Source organism: Dromaius novaehollandiae, chromosome 5 (assembly GCF_036370855.1).
Source record: "Dromaius novaehollandiae isolate bDroNov1 chromosome 5, bDroNov1.hap1, whole genome shotgun sequence".
NCBI classification, from domain to species: domain Eukaryota; kingdom Metazoa; phylum Chordata; class Aves; order Casuariiformes; family Dromaiidae; genus Dromaius; species Dromaius novaehollandiae.
The window spans coordinates 65,383,051-65,404,204 of NC_088102.1; the positions used below are offsets into that span (position 1 = coordinate 65,383,051).

Sequence of the window (21,154 nt, forward strand, 5' to 3'; positions counted from 1 at the left end):
TTATATATAGATATAGATATATCAACTCTTGCAGTTTGGGTATGTTTTGTGATTTTTGAAGCCGAATGGGAAAACTTTGAAAGCCTGCACAGGCATTTCAAAAAAATAAAAATAAAAATAAAAATAAAAATAAATAAAAGCCAGCAGCTCTGAGGTGCTCAGGCCGTCTGCCCTTCCTCTCTCCCACGTATCGCCTTACTCGCGCGCGGGAGCAAGCAGTGAGGTCAGCTTGAACCGCAAGCCCACATGAGTGGGACGGCATCCAAGCAGGACGCCTGTATCGACCGAGGGATACATACTAAGCGCCTGCTCCGATCAGTTTTGCTTATCGGGACTTGAAAAAAAATGATACTCGGCTTCTGGGGATGTCGCGGTTACAGCAGTAAGCACTCCTCGCCACATGAATACACCCCGATATGGAGTGCTCCCGGCTCCGAGCAGCGCTGACCTTCAGAGTTGCTGAGCAAAACAGTGTAGCTGTGTGTATTCAAATATTTGCACGTTGTGCAATCGAAGACTCCCGACTCTTCCTACTGCCTCTGTTTTCAGCTCTTTCCCTGCTCTCCCAGATCTGGCAGAACGTGCTCTGCTCCAGGTGGCTTCTCACAGAGAGCTGGACACCGCAGTAAATCATTTTTTCATTTCATTTTTCTTTCTAACCAGATAAAGTAACTTTGGGTTTATCATTTTTTTCTGTTTCAGCCTTCTGTCTTCCCCTGTGATACAGCCAAGAAGGAAATGATGCTATCTTCTGCCAGTCCTATCTGCCACGCCATCGCTGCTGCGGCCCTTCTTGAGCTAGGATTTCCCTGCTTCGTCTTGAATTTCTTGTCTCCACTGCTGCCTTCCTCGCGAGGCCTTTTAGTATGACTCAGATTCCTGTGCAACAACAGCAGTGCTGGCGGAGCAATGACTGTTGCTCTTCGGCTTTTAGATTTGCTTTGGTCCTTTTTAGGCTTGGCACGAGTACTTGGCTAAACACACTCTATTCTGCTGACTGTAATCCTGAGGATGAGGGGAGAAAATCTCACCCAGCACCTGAAAGGACAATGTACAAGAGAAGGGTCAACTTTGTGTTTTTAAGCCAAACTGATATTTCTGTTTAGAAAAGGAAAAAAAAAAAAGATGGAAAATGTTTCTTCTTCTTTTTTTGTCTGATCTGCCTGATTCTGTGCATGTTTAATCTCAAACTTGCCATGATAGAATTGTAAAAATCAGTGAATTTAAACCTCTGTCTTCCAGAAAACCCCTCTCAAAACGCCCAAGAACCTGTAATTTCTGCCTCTGAGAAAGTTCAGGTTGATTTACTCTTTTTGTGTAGGATGCTTTTTTAAACAAGAAAATACTACCTTTAAAAATACGTTTTTTTCACCTTGTTTATAGAGCTAGGAAGAATGTTTGAAAAATAGGAAAATTATTTGCATGAAAATGTTCTTTTTTTCCCTTTCCTCTCCTCAAAAACTACTGTTTTAATGAACAACTTCTATTTCAGCAAAGTTACAGGAAGATGTTGCTATTGTTATTTTTGGTTAAATTTTATTTTATTACTCATCTTTATATTGGGAAATTACTTAGGACTAAAAGTGGTTAGAAAAGACATAGAAAATGTAAGAAAATATTCCACCAAAAAATGTCTCCACTGCAAGTTTTTCCATCAGCTGCACTGCAAGTTTTTCCATCAGCTGCACTTAATGACAGTTTTGTGCCCCAGTCATGCACACTTCAGGCATGTGACTAATCCTATTAACTTAAAGTTAAATGTGTTTAAGTGTTTAAAGGATAGAGTCCTGATTACAGGCTTTCTGCAGAGGTCATATATCAAAGGCTGTTCAGAACCTGAGTTTTAGCATTTTCAGAGTGAGTAATATTTGTATGAGTTATCCTTTCTGCTTTTCATCCAGCCTCCTTTATGCAGTAGGTTAAATGGGTGTTCCAGTAAAGCCTTTATTAAATAAACTGAATCATCCTAATGCCCAGAAGACAGGTCTCTAGATCATAAACCATTTAGATGCTAGCAGCTGGCAGCGTGAGCTGAAAAGAAGCCGAGGGCTTGGAAAACACCGTTTTAAACAAATAGAGTTTGCAAGGCATAGTGCCAGCCGACATTAGAGCTGGTTCTGATTTGAATTATTGAACATTAAGATTTCTTTTTTTAATGATATATTAAACAAATAGAAGGCAAGAACCCCAGGGTGATAATTAGCTGTTATTCACAATGTATAATTTAGATATCAAACTTGGGTGTGGCAATTACAACTTTTGGCTCCAGTAGAAAAGTGGGGATGGGAAGTGTCTTCTTCCCCCTGCCCAAAAAGGGCAATTATATTTAGGTCATTTCTGGCAGATACTTGTCCAACCTGTGCTTGGAAAGTCACCAGACAGGGCTGTCCCCCTCTATAGAGATCTCTCCTCATGCTTCCTTAGCTTCACTATGAGAAGGTTGTTTCTAACGTCTCACCCAGGTCTCTCTGGCCCACTGAGCCTTGTCAGCAGGCAAGGAGATGAGTTTGTTGCCCTCTCCCTCAGAAATGCAAGGTGCCTTGTTCGGGACCCCAACCAGGTCTCCCCTGTCCGCTTTTCTCTAGGACAAACAACCCCAATTCCTCCAATGCTGCCTCATAAAACCTCTAATTCTCTATTCTAGCCAAAGCAGACTATAACACTGCAACTGAAGGTTTACATGCTCCAAGCAGAGCGGAAGAATAAATTCATTTGCCTGACAAACAATATCCCTTTTTATGTATCCCCCAGTGCTATTTGACTTTTTCGTAATGGCCTGGCATGGCTGATGCCTGGTAGTTTGTGATCCACTCTAACCACCAAGCCTGTTTTTACACTGATGCTATCAAACCAGTAAATCCACAACCTGTTTTTGTGTGGTTGGTTATTCTGCCAACAGCAGGGACTGAAAGCATGTCCTTCGAATCCCTTTTTTCCCTGACTATAATTTGCCAAATTTGTTCAGATGCAAGCCCTATCCTCCAACACACTCGTTGCCCCTCCCAGCCAGCGGGTTTGGTAAGCAGGTTTTCTGTTCTGTCAACCGAATCATGTAATGAAAGTATCAAATCAGCACTAATGGTACTCCTGCAGAACTCTGCTCGATGCAGCAGCAAAGTTAACAACCTACGCTTGATAAATATTCTCCGTTGGGCACTCATCCATTAGTGGTTTCCTCTGGCTTGCTTGTGAGAAGGTCACGAGAGATGGTGTTAGAAGTCTTTCTAAAACCAAAATATCTGGTTTCTGCGGCTTTCCTGCTACACGCAGGAGCAGTTACCCAGTCAGAGCAGAAAATTAGATTGTTTGGCATGATTTATTCTAGACAAATTAATCTGGCTGATACTCATTTCTTATCTATCATCTTGTGGGTACTTAAATGTGTAAATGGAGAGAGAGGTTTTTAATTCGATTCATTTTCTCGTGGCTGAGCTGACCATGGAAGAGGTACAGATTCCCAGTGCAGGAATGCAGGTTAGGCAAACTAAATTTAGAGACCGTGGATGCTTCTGTAGGCGCTCTGAGATTGTCAGTGATCTAACACCCACTTATCTCAGATCCAGAGCAATCACAAAATACCACTTTCACCTTGCTCTACGCTGGGGATAGAAACACTGAAGAGTCCAGGGAATAAACGTCACAAGCCTTTGAAAGAGATTTCAAACAACCGTCCTGGATTTCTCAGGACAATTTTCAGTTTCATGCTCTAACAGAGACTATGAGACTTCCTAGGACAGAGATGAGTGCGAGCAAATACGTTTGCGCCCCACCAAGCAGTCAGCAGTGCAGTGTTCTGTGACTGTGAGCATTTGGTGTACTCTAAAGTCTATGGCTGAACTGTATTTTAAGAACTGGGTCCCATTGACCGGCTATCAAATCAGGACACTACCGATGAAAAGAATATTAACACCTTAATGATATAAACATGGATAAAGAGTAGGTATGCCAGGAGGAAGTGAGGATTGTGATACTGAATAATATGAATTAGTGGAATAACCATATATGCAAACTGTTCTCTTATCAAGAGAAGAACTAACATTAAGAAAGAAATAAGGAAACTAAATTTAGCAATTCAGTAGTTTAGTTAGCTAAATTGCTGTGAAAGTGTCTGCTGCTTAAAGACGTCAAAAATCCACAAAAATACATATATGGGAAAGAGAGAAACTATCTATAATACGTGGCATGCCAGGGGGGCAGGAGGCAGATGAGGCCTTTCACAAGACTTTCATTAGCACCATCTGGTTTTATTGGGGTTGAGCCACTGATGAAAGCAGATGGCGCTACTGTCTTTATTATGGCAGCAGCTGGAGGCTGCGCTACGCGGAGACGTTGCACAATAGCATGTTCAAACAGGCATCTGTGACCCCTGTTTGGTGCCAACCCCTTGTTCGCGCTGGCCGTGTGTCAGGCACTTTTGTACGCGATGTCTCCTGCCCCGAAAGGCATTGCCTTACTGCCAGGCTCTGGGGGTTTGAGCAGGAGATCTTTCCACAGAGAGCTGCCGAGATAAAAAGCAAATAATAAAAAGAGCATACTGCAGGTTTATCTATTTTACTGAAAGTATGCAGAGCTCTTCGTAATCAGAAATGCCTATAAAACTGAGAAATGTGTGTTCGCCACATGCAGTTGCAGATGGCTGCGGCATCTGAAGCAGATCAAATGGTTTGTACATTTTCTCATACTGCTCCGGAGCCAAAGCATTTTCTTTTCAAACACTTATCGAAATATTTGCATTTATTTCCCAAACAGAGCTGAGAGCCTGATTTGAAGATCTACTTCATTTTGTGGGGCCTTGGCATTTCTGAAAGTTAAACTCCCAGCTGTTTTTACAGATCTCTACTATATTATACCTGAAAATAAAAACATACCAAGCTGCCAAATGAAAGCAACCTGAAGTTAACTGCTGCTTGAAACTCTGCCCTTCCACCTATTGCACCTCTTCGTCCCAGCCTCTTCCAGCCTTGAGCAAACACCTCCCCAGGTTAACAAATCCCCGCACTGGGTCCCCCCACCCTCCAAGACTAACAAACCCAATCTCTTGCATATTATCTGGGAAAAAAACTGCAGAATCAATGCACCAAAGAAATTGCAGCTCTCTATCAGATCAGAGTGTTGTCTCAGGGATTTTGCTTTGCTTATGTTCAACTAATGTGGCAAACTTCAATGTAAGGCCACACAGGTGAGGAAGATGATTTTATTTTAAACTGATTTCACTCATGCTTTCTCTTGTAGACAGTACTTGCTCATTCTTTCATATGCACAAGGCTGGAGACGTGTATGGCCACGTAGTCTGGCCAGGCTGCTCCATGCAGAGCACAGGCAGTGCCCTCACTGTCAGGGTGCCGTCCCTGAGCACAGCAGGCAGAGCTGGGTACTGACAACAGGGACCGGCAGCAGTCCCGGACAAGGCAAAGCAATGAATCAGGTCCAGGGTCCATCCAGGAGCAGCAGGAACCAGGACCAGAGATGAGACTTGAACCAAGGCTGCAACATAGGTCTGAGGTCCACCCATCTAGGAGATGGGGCTGGAGACAAGCTACCTCCAGAGTAGGTCTGCGGTCCATCCAGGAGACAGGACTGGAGACAGGCTACCTCCAGCGTAGGTCTGAGGTCCGTCCAGGAGACACGACTGGAGACAAAGGTAACCCCAGCATAGGTCTGAAGTCCATCCATCCAGGAGACAGGGCTGGAGACAAGCTACCTCCAATGTGGTCTGAGGTCCATCCAGGAGACAGGGCTGGAGACAAAGCCATACCTATAGCACAGCTCACAGCAGGAGTAGGTGCCCGCACCTGGGTTTAAATGGAGCCCCTGGGCAGGGGGCATGGGTGGGGGTCCCAGATGAGACTTACCGGGGCCATTAAGACTATTAGTGCCCTCAGGGCCCTGATGCTTTGTCTTAGACAGCTCTTGGTTTTCCAGATCTGAGTGTCCTGAGAAGTTGCGCACAGTGTGCTGTGATCTCAATGACCTCCTGATCCCGGCGTGCCTGCACATGCCGTTCCTTTATCCTTTCTTGTTGTTTCCTGATGAATTCACACTCATACGTTGCCATTCACACCTTATTCATACCAACCTTAATGTTTCGATGGCAAATCCCTATGGCTGTCCTCTCACGTTAGAGAAGTCTTTGCCTGGTGGCCAGGCTGTAAACAATTCAGTGAAAACTCACCACTTCAGACATCATCGGGAAACTAATCAAAAGCTAGTGCAGGCTGAAAACACCAGTATAAGATGTTCCCTATGTGAAACAGAATTTAGCAAACAGGCTGCTGCCTCCTACGTGAGCTCCGTCTTCTGAGTGTAGCCCCCATATTGAGCACTTTACAGTAGAGTAATCTCACATGCAGTTTTCTCAGCATGGCTCTTTACAGTGATAAGCTATATTTATCATGTAGTTAATACAGTCTAAAATGGAGAGTGTTATATTTAAAACTAATAAAATAAATTCTTGATTATCTTCTTGCATCCAGCATCCTGCACGATGCTCAGCCTCAGTGAAGGAGTGGAGCCCCATTGAAGGGACTTGGCAATAAAGTGAGGTCATCTGGAGGAATGTAGTTTCAGTCAAGCAAACATGAGGGCATATTCATTCCAACAGACTTTCATCAAATAATTCAGCTGCCTATATTTAAGCTTTTATGCAATTGCATTTAAGTTAAATTTGTTTCAACCTTTATTCTTCAGATTTATCTCAGATTTCCTAGAAGGAGCTTGTAATTTGTAGAGCATCTCATACTCATTTGATATAACCTTGAGAAACAAATAACTCGTGGCATTGTAACAAATGATATTATTGTTTTGGAATTTCCTTCAGCAAGAATATCTTATTAATAGTTTTATGTTGAAATAGACTACCTTTTTATTCCTGGTACAAAATATTTAAGGGAAAAGCAATCCATTTTGTCCGAGCATACCTTGGTAAATCTAATTCCGTTCCAATAAATGAGCAGTGCAAAGAGGATTGGAGCTTACAGTGAAGTACTGCAATAAAGGCCAGATTTGTAGCAAGCATAAATCAACATTCTTGCATGGCTTTAGTGGATTTATGCCCACTTATACTAGGCGAGAATCTGGCTCATTACCATTGGATGAACTACAAATAGTGTGTCAAGCAAGAGTTTGAGTTTTAACTCCTATTTCCTTGACTTTGTTAGCTTAAATCAGATTCTAAATATTTTGAAGACTTTTTGTTCACTGTAATTGAGGAGGAAGCTGGTCTGCAAGTTGGATATATTCCCTCTCTTGAAAGTAAGCTTTTCAAACAAGGCCTGTGCAGCGTTATTAAACAGCCTGAGCAGAATGAGTTGTTGTCAGCTTTTCTAACCCATACATTTCAAGTCCTGAAATGTAGCCTTTAGGGCAACATAAATAACACAAAATCAGTTGATTGATTGTCCAAGGGTGTCATGACTTGGTGGTGCTCAGCATGAGATGACTTGGTGTCCTATGCCCATTCTCCTGTGAAGCACTCTCCTCCAGACAGAGCCGGGTGAGTATTTAGAAAGCATGCAGCGCACAGAAATTAAGCAGAGCGGGGTACGAGGAGGAACACACCACGGCCAGAAGGCAGCAGGAACAGCTTGCGCAGGGACTGATGGACCCTGCTAGCACACTTGTGCCATTTACTGGACAGTCTTTCCCTGGGCTGACGGGCTCTTTGCTTCAATTCCTCTTGCACGGCCTCCTGGCACAAATCAGGGGTGACAAAGTGACCGCAGGGATGGTGGGGAGACCGTGACTGCAGCAGAAGCTGGGAATGCTTTAGGCTGGCATTGCCACTGAGAAAATGTCAGAGTGACACCTTCACTCCACACCCATCCTCCTCTACCCTGTCCACCCCCAGCCCCGTCTCTCAGTGTCTCTGACCTTGCCTTTTGGCCTCGCGCCTCCCTTCAAAAACAAAAACTGACTCCCTTAAAAACTGTAGTCGCAAGGGATAGCTGATCCAGATTTTCAAAACGTGGGCTGGATCCATGCAGAACTTCAGGAGAGTCTGAATAACTGTCTCACGGGGTTTTATGCTTGCTGTGGTTGCACGAAGTTTACATGGAGCAGGAGTCCCACCAGCGTTTGAGGACAGCCCGAGCTAGCGCAGCTGCCGAGAGAAGCAGCCTCCGCTCTGCCCGTGGTGCCGGCTTTTCACGGCCCCTTGTTTGCGCTGGCACAAGGATTTGTGCAGTCGCACAGTGAAGCCGACCAGGAACCGTTCAGCTGGAGGCGAGCCTAACAGAAACCACGTTAGCTCCCCTATGGCCACGGCTTTCAGCAGCGCTGCCAGATGGGTGTTCATCAAACTTTGTCCCCACACCGGGCTGGAAAAAGAGTCTAAGGTCGCTACTCCGCGGCACGGCGGGTACCTGCTGAGCGTGGGCAAGCCATCCCGGGTCCCTGCATAGGTTTTGCAGCCCGTACCGAAGCCTGAGCTGCGATGGTTACAATACAACAGCGTGCAGGGCAGGCTGGGACATCAGGCCATACATGTCTCCATTTCAGTGCCTAACTTCTAAGAACAGGCTCCCAGGCAGTGGCAGCACAGGTTTTTTTTTCCCTGGGTATCAACTGATAAATAATGAATGTTTTTATGCTGTGCCATTCTCTCTATTCCCTTGGCTCTTACGGATGTTGTCTGACTTACAGAGCCTTTCTCCTCTCAGCTTGGTTTCTGCAGCCAGATCCTCTAGCAAAGTCAGACTCCCAGGTGTTGTTCCCTGCCACAGCCGGTGACAGATCTGAGAGTTTACTGCGTGTGGCTAAGAAGAGTGAAGAAAAGCACCAAAAGAAAAGCCATCATCTGAATAGAAATGTCTTTTGTAATTAGCAAATGTGTTCAAAAGTATTTTTACTGAAGCATTTGAAAAAAACATGCGTATTTAGGGGCAGAGTAGCCCAGTGCCATAAAAGCTTGAACTGTGCCACTGAATCTTAGAAACCAAGGTACTTCAAGGCAGGTCTGCGGAGCTGGAAGGGAAGCTATGGAGAAGCGCTAGAACTGCAAGAAGCCATGCTGATGAGAAGCAGGAACCCTCCCCTGGTGATCCCCTGCCCACCTGATCTGTCTTTTAGATGGATCAAAAAGCAGAGGCCACCACCACTTACAGATGTTAAATATCTCATACTATTTCCCACGATCACAGGAGGTTTAGCCTTCGTGTCTTACTTAGCTAAATGCTGCCGTTAGTAATTCCATTTCCCTTGTTTAAATTCCCTGGCAGTTTTCAGTTCAGTTAGTTAAATAAACCATCATTTCCTGTCTCAAATGTCGACTATTGTGGACCAGGGTTCCCTAAGGGTCTCACTGCCTTTAGATCAGCTGCTTCACAATCTGAGCACATTCTGCTCCCTCTTTAAAACATTTTCTGTGCTTTTGCATGAGGACTTACCCTGCATGGGAAATCCAGCCTTTAACAGTAAAGGTAATACGCAAGTCATTTTTTCTGCCATCAGAGGGACTGCAGGAAGCATTGCAGCTATGGCACTAAATCTTAGATTCGGCAAGATTTGGTCCAGAGCACTCAAAGGAGGCATCTTGTGGCTGGGGTTTCAGATCCATGTTCTCCTCTGCCTTTGCTAAATGTATTGAGGCTTTCCAGTCAACCGTATGGTTGAGGGTCATTGCAAAGTTATGAGTCAAGATCTAGACACTCTTTTTCATAGTCGGAGGCCTCCGCCATGTTACAGTGTCTTTTTGGCCCTGCATGCCCCAGGCTGCTTCCCTGTGTGGATTCCTGCACTTCTGCTTTCTGGCAAACAGTCCCGATAATTTCTGAAGGTATCTTTGGACTTTCCTCTACAGGTGAGGAGGTCAGGGCTCCTTTATCAGGCAAACTGCTGACCCAACAACAAGGTGCAGAGAGCTGCAGTTACGATTTTAACTCTTTCTTTCCTGGGAACTAGCATGCTAGAGATGGGGAAATCAATACCCTCCAGTAAATAATATCTGAGGTAACAGCCTTGTATATATTGTAAATGCTACTCTGCATTCATTTAGTAATTGCTGCCTCCTCCTGAAGGTGCTGCTGTATTTAAGCGGTGGACGACGGATACCAAACCCCTTGGGATCCAGTGCTAGAGCAATGCAATGTCCAATCCTAACAGCCTTTTCACTCGTAAGAAGCCTCCATAGATCTATTTGCATTAGGCAGAACACCAATAGCTGCTCTTACCTAAGGCAGCACTAGCATTGCACTCCAGAAGCAATAATATCCCTTTCTTAAACAGCAGCAACATTTGTCTCCCGAGCGTTTTTCCAAGAGCCCCAACCCGTGGAGATCCCAGGCGAAGACTCTCCAGTGGAGCGATGGCGGGCGGCCCCGGGTGCCCAGCTCCCGGCGGGACAGAGAGGTCTTTTCAACCCTTTCCCTCCCAGAAGGGTTCTCACTTCTCCACCGCTGCGGCAGGGTCAGGAAGTCCCATGTCCCCAGGGCAACTGCCAAGCTGCAGTGTTACAAGAATGGTCTCTGCCTGCTGCATACCTCCAGGTCCTTCTCGTGTGAGTGATTTTTGTGACAAGCACGCTGCAGACAAAATGTGATGGCTTGTTTATACAGTCACACATTCAAAATTAAAGGTCAAATCCCAAGGTCCTTACTGAGGCAAAGCTCTTAGCCAAGTGCCTGTTTCACAGCCTTGGCCACACTGGTAACTGGTTTGTCGGCGGAAGACCTCACTCATTGCCATGGAGATACCTGAATAAAACCTGGCTTAAACCTGTCATTGCTGGGGCTTCTGCCAGATGCACAGGAGAGGAACTCCCTGATGTCTACACAACACAAACTCCCTTCCCGTAAGTTTCCCAAAGCCCCCACACATGAACAAGCCGTAGGGTCTTCTGCTTTTTGGGCCTGGAGCAGAGGGAACCTCTGGAAGGGCAGAGGAGAGAAACTGCGCAGTGCTGGGGGCTCCCTGGGCCAGCAGCAAGCACCAGCGGTGCCCTCGCAGGCACTGCTCAGGAGCGCTAGCAGGCAGCTATTTCTCTTTCTTTCCTGCAAAGTTGCTGACCTCCATAGAAGAACTAGGTTTTCTCTTCTTCACCCTGGTTGTCTTCAATTTTATGTCACCTTCTGGCAGTTGTCATATCATACACCAGCTTCTGCAATATTCAACAAAACAAACCCCAGTAATGGTGGTAGCATCTTTCTTTCAAAGTTTAGGTGTTCACAGAAAGTTTGCTGCTTCTTGAGTTACCTAGAAGGCCCATCACTTTTCCGGTGCAGAGGGAAAAAGGTTTGCAGCAAACATGTCTATGTAAATGTTTACATTCCTGTATAACTGAATGCTATCAAATCAGAACCTAGTATCAGTTTTACTGGCATTTAACTCTACATCTGTACGATTTGGGGGCCTCTGCTTGAAAAACTACCTTTAAATATATTTACTGTTAGGGCAAAGATTCTCCTTTATTTGGAATAAAAGGAAAAGTTTACCACCTGGGTTTGTGACACAGAAATCAGGGTCTGGAGTGAAAACTGTGGTACAGAATTGCTCTTGACATCTCTTCTCACTCACCCATTTACCTGAAATTTTGTGAGGAAAATCTCTTCTGACCAGTCTGTGCCACATTCAGGTCTTTGCTGATAATGCCGGGGGTGAATTCACAGCTCTGACCTTTAATGAGTACAGTTGATTGCTCTGAGGAGCTTGGCTAGCTGCCAAATTGATGTGTCTGTGTAACCCATCAATGATTGTTATATCTTACCTATTTTTTGTTTTTTTTTTTTTAATCTCTATTAAATTGATTTCTGGCCAGTTTGGTAATTTTGCTGAAGCACTGCAAAGTGGACATGAGCTAGGAACAATGCTAAGCAACCAGCTGTAAAAGGACCAGAGCAGTAAGAAAGTGTATTTGTTTTTCTCTGTTTAAACATGATTTACCAGCTGGGAAGCTGTCTCGCAGGTTATATTGCAGTCCCATTAAACTAATCCAGAGCATGACCACATCACACAATGGTGGCCTTGTAAACACTCCTCATACAAATATCCCCCCGCATGCAGGAAGCGATACGGTAGGAATGGCTTAGGCAACACTAGCTGGAGACGCAGCAGGATGAAAGGCTGTCGAGAAGGAATGGGATACCATCAGTTATGTCACATCGAGGTTAGGCTACATTTTCCCCATATATGGGCAATCTCCATCCACCTGCCAGCAGCTGCTCTGAGATCCTTCGGGATCACCGGAGCACTATCAGCACCCGGGCCAGAGCCTGGATGAAGAGATAAATGAGAAAAGTACTGGGAAGGAGAGGGTGAGGAGAGGACTTCAGTTGGTCACCTGAAGCACTGCATGATAGCTGAATTTGTGCCAAAAGCAAATAAATAGGAGGATGTAGAGGGAACCCAAAGACCCTACACACAGGCAACCAAAACACTAAACTCGTGCTGTAGTGGCTAAGACCCGATGCTGCGTTGTTCACCTTTGAGTTGCAGAGCCACCTTCTCCTCGTGATACTTGTCGTGCCACGCTGCCGGGCTGCCAGCCGACATCACCCCGTTGGCGTCCCCAGCGTCAGCCAGGAAACTTCCGCTCTCCCCCAGTGATGAGGAGGATGGGGACTGTCAAAGAGGAAGGAAACACTGGTTACCACTGCACTGCTATTGCTTTTACTGATGATGTTACTTGGACAAGTCGCTTCAAGTAGCAGCCACCTGAACAAAATGGGGGAAGACCATTGACAACTGAGATCTCTGGCAAATCCCCACACTGGTGATTGGCATTCTTGCCGCTTATAAATATTGACTTTCCTTGCACAAACCCAGACCCTTCATGCTTTCCTTTGCAATCTTCTTCATTGCCTGGTCCGAGAAACCAAACGTGCCAAGCAGAATGCTATGAACTGCACTGCAATGTGAGATAATGACCCCCAGGCCTTCAAAGTCACAAACTGCTCCATGTTGCAGTGCCAAAAAGTAACTTATGAGGCAGTGGGTCCCATTAATTGGGCCAGGCCAGTATATTTTAGAGAGGCTGGAAGCACAGACTTTTAAGGCAAGAATTATAGTTAAGTATTTTAATGAAAAGGTAGAAAAAAGTCATAACCCCTGCTCTGACCTCCTCTGTTTCTACTTTGACACATGTATAAAAAGAGACAACTCCGCTCCCACTTTCCAGCCCTTCCCTGACTCCTCTTTAGCTCGGTTTTAGCTCAGTGGCCCAGAGGAGATCAGCTGGGATTGAGCAAAGCGTCGGCTCTGCCTCTGCCAGCCCTGCTGCAAAGGTCCCCGGGGGCTCACTGAGCTGCCCCCAGGGCACCCGCTGCAGACCTTGCATCAGGGAGTTAATAGCTCTTCTTCTGAACTGTTTAATACCTGATGGCCTGAAAACTTTAAGGGAGTCTAAGGAAATTTAAGGAAAAAAAAATTTGCAGTCCATTATTGGAAAAGGGGAAATTTTTACTGTTTGGTAAGATTTATTTCTAGGCTTGCGCCTTTGCAAGAAATAATACCTCAAAATCACATCATTCTGATTCCTGTCACACCCTTTTCTTCCTTTGCCGTCTTGATTTTAGAGGCTGCTATTTTAATAACTGTTTGGAGCTGAAATTAATGCTGTGCAGCAGTGAAAAGGCTGGAATCCTAACTTTCCCGAGGGAAAACACTTCCCCTCCCATCCCTATGGGATGGGGCAGCGTTTGGCCGCGTGTCCGCTCAGCAGCGCAGGATTCCTCTTAGACATATTCTTCTCTTCTTGTCCCCTTCGCCCTGTTGCTCTGGACACAATAATTCACGACCTCAGCAGGTTTCTATACGTCCAAACACACGAGCCTGCCTACGTAGGGACTTCAAAGACCTGAGGTATAGGGGAATGCTGTGGTTAAGCGCTGCTGTATATAGTATGTCACTGTGGTCTATTTTTAGCAGCTGTGGTTGCCGTGTGTTGCAACCCTCAGTCACCTCCGAATTTGTATCACAAAAATGAAACCGGAAAACAAATTAATCAGATCCGCGGACTGGCCAAAAGGAATCATGTCTCAGTATTTATAGAACAAATAAATATAAACAACTGTAAAAATGTCTTTTTGTTCTCTCTGGCTAAACATAGACCTCCTCTGCCGCTGCTCTTTGTGTCTGTAGTAAATGTCGCAGCATCCGTGCTGTGAATAATTGTCACTAGCACTTTGTGTTTTTTTAGGTCAGTGCCACAAAAATGTTAGGGCTATTACTATGTACAAGGACTGACTGCCAGGGTTTGCGCCTGTTCTTCTGGGCCTGACCCTTTTTTCACTTAAATCCTTTTTACTTTAACATACCTGCACTGAAATGAGTTGTCCGAGCGTGGTTGCTCCTGATTTACACTAGGGAAAGTCAGAAGAAAATGAGTCCACTCCGGCTCTGTTTTCTTTGCCAATTTGAAAAGGAGTTAACCCAAATCTACATATTTCTCTCGCTGGTGAAGTGATGCGGTTTCGCGTCCCACACAGCCTGCTTTGTTAGCTCTGTCCTCGGAGGTCGGCGGACGCAGAGGGGCTCTTTCGGGCATGTTTGCTACTCGATTTTTTGTTTTCCCCTGCCCGATCTGTCTGTCTTTTGCCATCTCACAGGAAAGGGACAATTGCATTATTGTGCTGAGTGAATGCATTTTCTCATACATGTAGCTGAATGGGAGATTATTGAAATATCTTAAACACGCTCCTAATTGGAATGACGAGAGGCTGGGAAGAGCAGTGCGAGGAGGATTTCTGTGCAGACTCCTGGATTTCAGTGAATGGCTGATCAGCACTCCATCGCTTCCTGCAAGGTCAAACAAATTTTTAAGCAAATAGTTACTGTAAAAACAGCATTTGACTACATAAAAAAAAACCCAAACAACCCCAAACCACGGGTATTTCTGGTGGTTTTTAGATCACGTGGAGTCCCTGGCAAAGGAGGAGCTGATGCTGCCGGCTGGCTGGTATGTGAGGGCGGCCCGACCAGCCCCATCCGCATCCCCATCCCGTCCCCTTTCCTCTCACCTTGGGCTATCCCGGCCCTTGTGTCACCGCCACAGCTCGAGAGGCCAAGCACTGACCCAGAGCGGGGTAGGCTGAGGTTAAAAAATAACCTAGCAAAATACGTGTGCTTGTCCCTGTGCGTGCGTGGTTTTAAAGCAGGCTCGGTTCCCCCGTTGGCTCAAGGAGGGCGGCACCAAGGACGGTGCTGCGATGAGGGCAGGCAGGAGCAAGGGGCGAAATGCAGCATCCCCCAGGGACGGGGAGGAAGAGTATCATTAACTGATATTGCTGCCAAATATGTCGTCTTGTGAAGCCACAGCCTTAGACCAGAGCAATTAAATTAGTGCCTGGAGCCTGTACTTCAGCAAGGTTGTTCCTACTATTTAGATCTTCTTAGCTTACAGCCATATTCTCAGCAACAGGTTGGAACATTTGCTCGGTCAGTTTATTGCTGTAAACTCAATTACATGCAGTTATTCAGAAGACAGTGTAGAGTGGTCTAATCTAATCTAATCACTTTTTAGGTGAAGTCACATTTTTCTGTCATCATATTCATACTTAATTATATCAACACTTTTGATCATTTAACTAAAAAAGCCTTTGAGCGGTTCTGAGTCATTAGATGTTGTTACCTCTATTCTTTTTTGCATCCTCTGGTACCATGCTTTTCTTTTCTTTTCTTTTTTTTCCCCTGTAAATTGTTTCTGTAATTAATTTCCCTGGGCTTGATCTGAAGCCCATAGAAGTGAACACTCAGACGTTCATTAACATGAATAGGCTGCAGATCAGACCCCCTGTAAATGCTTTAATGAGCATGGGTCAAGAATTAGAAATGAAGAAGAACTGTTTGATAATGTGTTTGTATTTTTGTTTCAGATGGTTTCAGCAGACTAATGGCATTGATGCAGAGATGCAAACTCTTGTAGGCATGACACTGGAAAACAAATATCCATATTACATGCATTACAACAGTGCCTAGAAATGCCAACCATAGTCAAGATTGCACTCTGCCTTACTCAGGCACACAGCAAGCGACAGATGGTAGGAGACAAACGTGAGGTTTGTGGCAGAACTGAGGCTTAAATCCAGACAGCGTAAGTGCAAGTTCAGCGTCCAGCCCCCCAGCTATGCTTCCCCTTCTGCTAAATAGGATATCATGCTTACACTACACAAACGCAATATTCTCTCATCATTTCCCTGTCTGAAAATGTTATGAGTTGGAGCACGTTAATCCAAAAGGAAGGGCTGAGTCTCGGGTGTCTGAGTCAATCCCACTGCTGTCTGTCTGCACAGCAGCAGTTCCTGCCACTGACAACAAGGAATAAATCCTTTAACTATTTCCCTGATAGGAAAACTCCTTGGACGAGATTATGCATACATGCTCCACAAGGCTTGAGGTCTCCTAATCCTCTTGCTATTCCGCTTTTCAAAGTTACAAGATGCGCTGCAACGGCTTGGAGGAGAGGCTTTAGCTGAAGGGACTTTTGCTACCCGGCTTATATGGTGTCGTTAGAAAGTAGTCATTCATGACCGAGTGTAATAAAAACATAAGAATTCTACCTCAGGTTGAAGCAAATCTATATTCTCATTAATTACTCCAACCAAAACATTGGTATTAGTGCACTGTTGGTGCTGGAAAGCCTTCCGCCATCCTCCCTTATGAGTACAAAGTTAGTCTTCACTGCTGGAAGAGCCGTAGCTTTCCGCAGCAGTGCCGTGAGCGGGCATGAGTTATCAGGCGATGGAAAGCAAGCACTCCAGCGTGCCCGGAGGTCAGCACTTCAGACAGAGGCATTTACTTCACAGCGAAAACAAACCGTTGCCTTCACACTCTTTCCACCTCAGGAAAATATATGAGCATCAGCTATCCAGAAATTTTAAGAATTGAAAAAGGTCAGCAGCCTTCCTTAGCAATGAAGATAAGTTTCAAAGCTTTTCTGTAAGCTTCTCAAACATTCATAATTCTCCTACTGCTGATCTAAATCCAGATTCAGTTATTTACGCTGGATTTATTGTCTGTTATGCTTTGGTCACTCGTGACCCTGTCTCAGAGACTAAGTGAGCTCTGGTGATGAACAGACCTTCCTTTGTGCCAACCAGGAAAAATGTAGAACGTCAGAAATGAAAATATTGATAACTGTAAGATCATTTTTCCTCTTCAATTACATTTCATTGGTCTAAATAAAAATTCTCATTTAAACCATCTTAATCTTCCATAAGGTTAGGCACAGAACAAGGAAAATAGCAACTGAGATCAAATAGATCTCCTATGGTCTAATGAGCAAGTTACAGCTCTTGTATTCTTTCCTAAAATGAAAACTGCTTGTTTAAAAGCAATCTTCTGGTAAGACAGTCAGAAACAGCCACCCCAAGAGCAGAACCACTTATAATAGGATTTTTATGTTTTTCAGGCTCTGAAATTGTTGTCCCAAAGGCATCAGCTATACCTGCTGAGTGATCTTCTATTCCTGTTCTGCTGTCCATTTTGGCTAACTTGATTTTACCCATACCGGGCGTAAATGTTGCCCAGCTAGTGAGACACTGAAAGGCAAATAGTGGCAGAGGATTATGGAGGAGAAAACCCAATTCAAATAGCCACTGCCATGCCGCATGCTACTAGATGAGTGTGGAAGAAAACCCTGTTCAACGAAAGCAGTATCCTTAGCTTCTCCTCTTACTTCTAATGCTCCTCTGTGTTTGCCCATGTCTGAACCTGGACATTTTTAATGTAGAATTATGATGGAGCATAGTGGATGAAAGTCCCATGGATGAAACCCCCATGGATGAAAGTCCCAAACGACCTTAAAATATTTCCATACTTGCAAGAACAAAAAATAATGACTGAATTATTCCTCATCCTGATGTCTCTGGGTCATAGCCCTTGAACTTGGCAGGGGCAAACCTGAGCTATGTAACACCTTGGAAATACGACGGGGGTTGGGAGGTAGCCTAGCAGGCTCGCTGTGCCAGCCTGGGGCTAGCACAGCTCTGCAGAGAGGGTAAAAGACCCTGCCGAAAGGCAGGTTGCTTGATGGTGTGGTCTTATGAGGTTGAGTCTCTGAGACGAATTTGGCAAAGACTCATGGCAGCAATAGTCTTGCTTAACCTAAAACCTTGAGGGAGCCCCTTCCTCTTGCTCTCAGCTCTTGGCTGCTGTGACACAGGCCCAGCGGCCCAGGGTGCGGGTGTGGAAAGGACCGGCTCTAGGGCCAAAGTCTCTCTTTCCCATCAGGAGATGAGCACCCTTTAGCTACAGCAGTTTTCCTCCCAGTGCAGAGGTGGCAATCGCAGAAATGAAAGTAGCTTTAAGTCTAATGGTTTGGTAGCATATTGAAATGTGAAAAAGCTAAAGGGGTAGGGGGAAATCATTATTTTTCAGGCTGGTATCGCACATATTTATGGTTGAGAAATGCTGGCCCAAATTCAAGGCTACACCTTCCAGATGAGCAACGTGAAACAGGTGATACATGGCCAAAGAGGGTGAAAGAAGTGCCTTCTGGGTTTCTGTACTGCAGCATCTGGGGCATTGCCAGACAAAAAAGTGCTCTTCCAGGTAAGAGGGCAATGCTGGTAGCTGTCCTAAGCTACTGGTCAGCCTTGCTTCCCTGAGACATTAATTGAGGATCAATGCATAAATGGTAATTTCTGAAAGGAGCAAGATGTGGGTCTTGCCTCCCTTTCCTTTTCTGAATATGCTTCTGATCAGAAGGAGCAACGGTAGGTACTACAGATGAATGCATGGGCACGTGCATCTGCTTCTGTTTGCTGAAAGCTGCCACCATGAAATTCTGGCAGATGAACGAAGGAGAGCGGCAGAGGAGCTGGAAGCACAAGTTCCCAGGCCGAGGTACAGCATGACCAGCAACGCTCAGCTGCACTCCTGGCCAAGTGCCCAGGGCCTGACAGCATGCCCAGGGAAAGAGAAAATCCTGCGGGAGAGAAAGCAAAATAACCCAAAAATAGATGCGAGCGGAAGGGGCCTGCAGAGGCTTCCTTACATGGGCTGGGAGCCGCCTGCTCATGGCTTTGGTCTAAGGGTTCCTGTGGGGCACCTGGGGCTGAGAAAGCCCCTGGTTCCCGGGAGCCCATCCCATGCCAGCAGTGGCTTTGTCCTCCGTGGTGGTCCCTACCCGCGTTGTTCAGAGGCTCCGTGTGCCCTGGAAACGGTGTGTTGGCCTTGCCCGTGGAGCAGCCTCCAGTGTTTGGCCTGGGAATCGCTGCTGTCTTCTGCAGCGGGGTCGGCACCGTGACTCTGGGCACGGGCAGGGACCTTGCGGCGCAGGCACCTTCGCTCACTTGGTGCCATCCTCTGCCTCCTTGTAGGCTCTCTGCAGAGCTGGGACCTCCATGGCAATATATCGGCACAGCAAGTGGGGACGGCCTGGTGAAATCTCCTGTGGCTTGAAAGGTCCAAGCATGCTGGTGTGGACCAGTAATGATATTGCCAGCATTAATTTTGGTGGAAAAAGCAAGCCTGTAAGCTTGTTCATACTTTTGTTTAAGATTTTACTAGATCAGTACCGCATGGGGCTGTAACATTTCTCTTCCAGCATACAAAGCCAAATAGGTCAGTCATCATTTTTTTCCAGTCAGGAAAGGAGCAGGAATGAGCATGAGGGAAGCTCCTATCTTCACTGTGCCTCCGGGAAGGGCTTTCAGGTTTCCTCCAGGGAAATTTGAAATGCCTCCAGGGCTATAAATACAGATGCTAAGCACACTGTGATTCCGAGGTGATAAGTGTTATTGTCAAAAGTTTCAAGCACGAATCTATAATGTCAGGCAGTGATGCATAAATAGGGACCACTAAAATGAGAGCTGCTGTTTAGGAGCTAGCATGTGCCATGACCACCAAGGAGTTCAGAGGGAAAAGCTGGAAGTACTGCTGACCTTAATAATGCCAACAGGCAGACCCTAAATTGTGCCTCCCGGGCTATGCGGTTGTGACGAAGGGTGAAAAGCAGCTTCCCCACCATCCCGACTTGTGTCTGGTGGGCCACGAAGTGTGGTTTTTGTGGGGAGAGGCTGAAAGCACCATTTCTTTCTGCTTGTGGCTGGCTCACTGGAGCCAAGCATGAGCTATCCAGCAGGGCATGAACACAGCTAGCAAGCTGCAAGACAAAGCCATTTTCAATAAACACCCTTTTACTGCCCACGCACAAAAAGAAAAGCCCCTTTTTGTGACTCTCGTCTCGGTTAGGTCTGAATCAAACCCCTCAAGGTCCGGCAGTCAGGTATGCAGAGCACGTACAGACGGCAAAGCCCCCCCGTACCATTACCCTCTTCCTTTCATAACCACGCAGCAGCGTTTGCTCACAGATCTGAGCTTTGGCAAGACTGTAAAGAACAAAGTCATTTGTATGAAAGAAATTTCTCCTGATGTCATTTAACACTCTCAGCCCAACCTCTTTGAGCCATATGCAATAAAATTGCCCCAGCGCTGCTCTGCTGCTGCAGACCCCTCCGGCAGTCCCCCGTGGGCTGCGTGATGGAGGGAGGGACAGGCCACTCTGTGTTTCTTTGACACTTGTTTTGGTTCCTTTTGAGCTATTTTGGAGGGTCTTTCCTGCTGACTGACAGCCTTTGTGACTTCTTTCTCCCTGTATCGCTGGAGAAGTCGCCTGCTGACTCAGCTGTGCTTCGCTCGCAAAGGGGAACCCGAACGGAGGTTTTCAGGAGGCCAGGCCGGCCTCACCAGCCTCTGCCTGTTCCCATGGGAACCCACGAGCCAGGAAAAAAGGAAAAAAAAACAAAGCGCAAGTTTTGGGTTCAATCCACTTTTTTAACTAGCGCCTCTTCAAAAAATCAGTTTCCATAGTGACCGGGAACTGAGGCACCATTGTAAACCTCCAAAAAGCCCGGCGCCGGTGTTAGCCGTAAACTGGGCAGTGCAGGCCAGCTTGCGTGCAAAGCTGCCTCCCAGGCCCTGGATACGGTCGTGGCAGGGCTCCAGTGGGAATGGCTTTCGTGCCAACAAGCCAAGCCCTGGGCTCCACTACCTCTGGACGGTACATCTTCACTTAATCACAGGTAAATAATGCAATCCCAAGATGGGATGTGCTCTCTGGCTCATGCCCTGGCTGGCTTTCGCTGTAGTCAAGCTTACTTTGCCAGAAAGGGAAAAGCCGGATTTGAAGACAGCTTTCAACCATCATTTCCTCATCCAGATCTCGTGGAAGGACACAGGACATCTCATGTGAACATATTCCTGCTTTCGGCCACTTCTGGTC

General features: G+C 45.9%; 1 long non-coding RNA gene across 2 annotated transcripts in view; it reads right to left on the minus strand.

Annotated features, from left to right (window-relative positions):
* Positions 1–21: 21 nt before the first annotated feature.
* The window catches only part of LOC112978924 (uncharacterized), a 28,646-nt gene continuing 7,513 nt past the window's right edge, over positions 22–21,154 (minus strand). Inside the window, exons 2-4 of one of the 2 annotated variants that reach the window (XR_003258049.2) lie at positions 14,247–14,727; positions 12,414–12,552; positions 22–1,038 (exon numbers count right to left, since the gene is read on the minus strand). This is a non-coding gene — a long non-coding RNA (uncharacterized LOC112978924). Of the gene's footprint in view, positions 1,039–5,180; positions 11,093–12,413; positions 12,553–14,246; positions 14,728–21,154 lie in introns of those variants that run through there. The other variant, XR_003258048.2, reaches the window with a different exon arrangement.